The sequence below is a fragment of the Nannospalax galili genome, unplaced genomic scaffold (genome assembly GCF_000622305.1).
Source record: "Nannospalax galili isolate Female #2095 unplaced genomic scaffold, S.galili_v1.0 scaffold739, whole genome shotgun sequence".
NCBI lineage: Eukaryota > Metazoa > Chordata > Mammalia > Rodentia > Spalacidae > Nannospalax > Nannospalax galili.
The window spans coordinates 795,061-798,967 of NW_008342028.1; positions in this window are offsets into that span (position 1 = coordinate 795,061).

Sequence of the window (3,907 nt, forward strand, 5' to 3'; positions counted from 1 at the left end):
CTCAAAGAGTTGCCCTGGAAACCAGTGGCTTTGTGTGTGGGCAGGCAGCACCTGGCCTCAGCTACACCTTGTGCGTCCTGCCATCTTCATGAGGGTTTTGTGGGTCCTCTATGACAGTCTTATAGGAGACCATGTAGCCATTCAGATCCTTCATGGGTGAATTTGACCTGTGACAGCTTGCAAACTTTTTGATGACACCATACTGTCTATCTGCATAGCTCTTGAAAGACTGTCCACTTTCCATCCTATGTTCCAGTGCTCTCAGGGAGGCTGTTGCCAGTTGTATCATATTCCTTCAGATTGGATTCTTCTGTATCTCTTTTATTCTTCCTAGTATCCCTCTATTGTTCCATGGGTTCTCTCACAAAAATAAACTCAAAACTTCTAAAATATCAAGAGTTTAGCTTATGTATAAAAGTCCTAGTTACTCATTAGATCCCCAGGTGGAAGGTTGGTGTACAGATCACTTGCCTAGCACATGCAAAGTCCTGGATTCAGTTTCTAGCATCACAAAACACAAAGATCTCCAAGTGGAGATGGCAAGGAGGTAGTGAAATGTATCTGAGTCTGGGATTCAGAACCAACGTTGAGCAAGCTGGGATACTTGTTTTCAAATGTCCCTATGTTAAGGCATGGTAGATGCCCTAATTTAAAGGGTCCACCATTACAATTGCATCTACATCTCACATTGTTCCCTTCATGGGAACTCCTTCCTGGACTTCAGAAGGAGAGGGGCAGGAGAAAAAGAAGATGTAGCAACAGTGGAAAAGCAATCAGCAGTCTATTTTCTTCATGGTGAGCATGTTTTCATGCTTTCGTTTTCTTTCTTCCTTCCTTCTTTCTTTCTTTCTTTCTTTTTCTTTTTTTTTTTTAGCTCCAGTGGCTGTTGTGTTCTCACAGCAGAGCAGAGTCATATAATCGTTAAGGCTATAGAAGGTCAGCACAGCCACCTTACAGAGGAACACTGTCTGATAGAAGCCTTTCCCATTTGCTAAGATGCCCATTGAGACTTCATGGAAGGAGAAAGAAGAGTGGGATGAGACACAGTTGGGAAAGGGGAGGAAGAAAGGATGAGTAGCTTGGTTCCCAGAATTCACTAGGCTCCTCTGATAGCCCCCCATCCTGTCCCTAGCCTGAGCCCTGCATTTCCAAGGCACTGCAGAGACAGGACATGGCTTCTGTTTCAATTTCCAGTTAATCTGCTCAAGAGAAAGCTGCAGTTGCTGAGCAGTTATGCGTTCCCCTGTGCTTCGGGGGTGCTTTCCCTGGCACTTTGCTCTCCCCATTTGGAAAATTCACCCATAAAGCATTAGATGTGCCTGTGTTGTGTGCAGAAATCTGCAATGTCATCCTTTGTGCAAAGGATAAAAATTCACCCTAGGGTACCAGTTTTAATAAGGCTTAATTAGACCAATTTGTAGTAAGAGGTTCCCACTCTCCAATTTGACAAGCAGCTTGAGCTGTTTCACTACATTTCTACGTTTGTGAATTTCTGTGTCTCAAACAAAAGGTCAAATGGAACAGAAAATGCTATCCAAGAGACTCCTAAAGAATAATGAATTCCACTGTCACCTGGGTATATGTGTGTCTCATTTTGCTTTGGATTTCAGGATGTCATTATTGGTTCTAAAAGAACCATCCTGAGAGCCAGTCTAAGTCAGATCCTCCGTTTAGTCTGTCACCCAGCAAAGCACAGGGAGGCACATAGGACAGGCTAGTTCTGTGCAGAACTAGATAAAAGCTTATGGTCCTATTTTCTATGGAGTTGAAAAATGCCTTCACTGTCCTCAAACACAGAAAACAAACAATAGTTAGAATTGTGAGGATTCAGTTTGGCTTATAAGCCATCTTGCTTAAATATAACAAATAGGGTCTGAAGAGATGGTTCCATGGTACTGGCTGTTCTTGGTTCAAATCCCAGCACCCACACAGTGGCTAACAACCATCTGTAACTCCAGCTCCAAGGGATCCAACGCCCTCTTCTGTCCTCCGTGGGCACTGCACGACATGGGTACACTTACGTACATGCGCGAATAGGACTCACACACATAAAAAACTAAAAACAAATAAATCAAAGAGTGAAAAATAAATTGTATATATCATTAGTTTACCATAACTATGACAAAATACTTCAGATAATCAACTTATAAAGGAAAAACATTTATGTGGGCTTACAGTTTTAATTTCAGGTCCATGATCTGTTGGTTCTGTTGCTTTCAGCATGTGATAAATCACCCTGATGACAAAGGGTACAGCAGATAAAGATGCTCGATGTGTGCCCAGGAAGAAGAGAAGGCGGAAGGCACCATCTCCAACGACATCACTTCTTCTACTAGCCCCCATTGCTTCTTTTACCTCCTCCGAAGATGCTCGATGTGTGCCCAGGAAGAAGAGAAGGCGGAAGGCACCATTTCCAACGACATCACTTCTTCTACTAGCCCCCATTGCTTCTTTTACCTCCTCCAATTTATGCCCCTTTGGGGACAAAGATTTTAACAGACTGAGCCTTTGACAGTCAATCAAAATCCAAACTACAGAGTGTATTATCCTCCGATTAGAAAACAGTTTCCTTGAGTTATTTATATATTTATTTTTGTTTTGTGTTTGTTTTGACAGGGTCTCCCTAGTTCCAACATGCTTAGAACTCACTGTGTAGACCAGGCAGACCTTGATCTCACAGAGATCCAGCTGCCTGTGACTCCCCTGAGAACTGGGAACTGCCTAGCATAGTTTCCTTGAGTTATGTCTTTAAGATACATGACATATCTGATGTTGCCTAGCTGCTCTTTGATGCCAAATCCCTGAAATCTCATTCAGGACCGTTGCAAGGAAAAGCATTGCAAAATTTACTAATGTTCTGCAGGGAAATAGCTGAGGTCACTGTTCCTGAGAAAGAGGATGTGGATGAGAAAAGGGGAGAGGATGAAGTTCAACAAAGCCATCTCCTTCCATGAATTTTTGAGATATTCTAGAGATTCTACCTAAAAGTAGAAAGAATTTTTGACAATCAAAAGAGTTTCAAAAGGCTGAAGGCAAACAGAGCCTGTCCTCTATGCTGGTCTGCTAGGTAGTATCTTCATCTTGTCTGTGTTGCTAGGGGATACAAAAGACTCTCCTGCCCTCTTAGTATGTCACCTGCTGATCATATACATTTCTTAAGTGTCTATCCACATCAGGCTGAACCACTGGTTAAAGTTGTCAAACCCCAAAGACACAAGATTAGAAAATGAAAAACGTAGTACTCAATTCTGATAAGGCAGAGACCTCCAAAGATGTCAAATATATTGCCAGCCAACAGACTCTTGAAGAAGTAGGATTTAGGTCAGCTACATTTTTTTAAAGTGCAAGAAAAGAACTGGAGCATAAAATGCCACCAGGTGGGAGGCCAGTTTAGAATGCACTGGAGTAGAGGTTACAGAAAAGCACAGGGGACTCCATAAAAGGGAAATGTATAAGAAAAATGAGGAAGAGGACGGGGGCTGTTACGTGGAGGAAGCACAGTCTAACAGCTGGAAAAATTCATTCTTTTGGTGAGCAAGTCTCAACATTTATGACTGCTACTTTTAGTGAAAGAATTGGTATCAGGCCCAAATGCCCTGTTGTATTTGGTGATCTCTTCTTCTGGAAATACTAAGATCTACTTGTCTGTGAGGGAAGCCAACCCCTCCATGCCAGAGGCCTTCCTGCCTACCAGATAGAGCAAGGCCAGTCAGGGCTGTTACGTGGAGGAAGCACAGTCTAACAGCTGGAAAAATTCATTCTTACTTTTGGTGAGCAAGTCTCAACATTTATGACTGCTACTTTTAGTGAAAGAATTGGTATCAGGCCCAAATGCCCTGTTGTATTTGGTGATCTCTTCTTCTGGAAATACTAAGATCTACTTGTCTGTGAGGGAAGCCAACCCCTC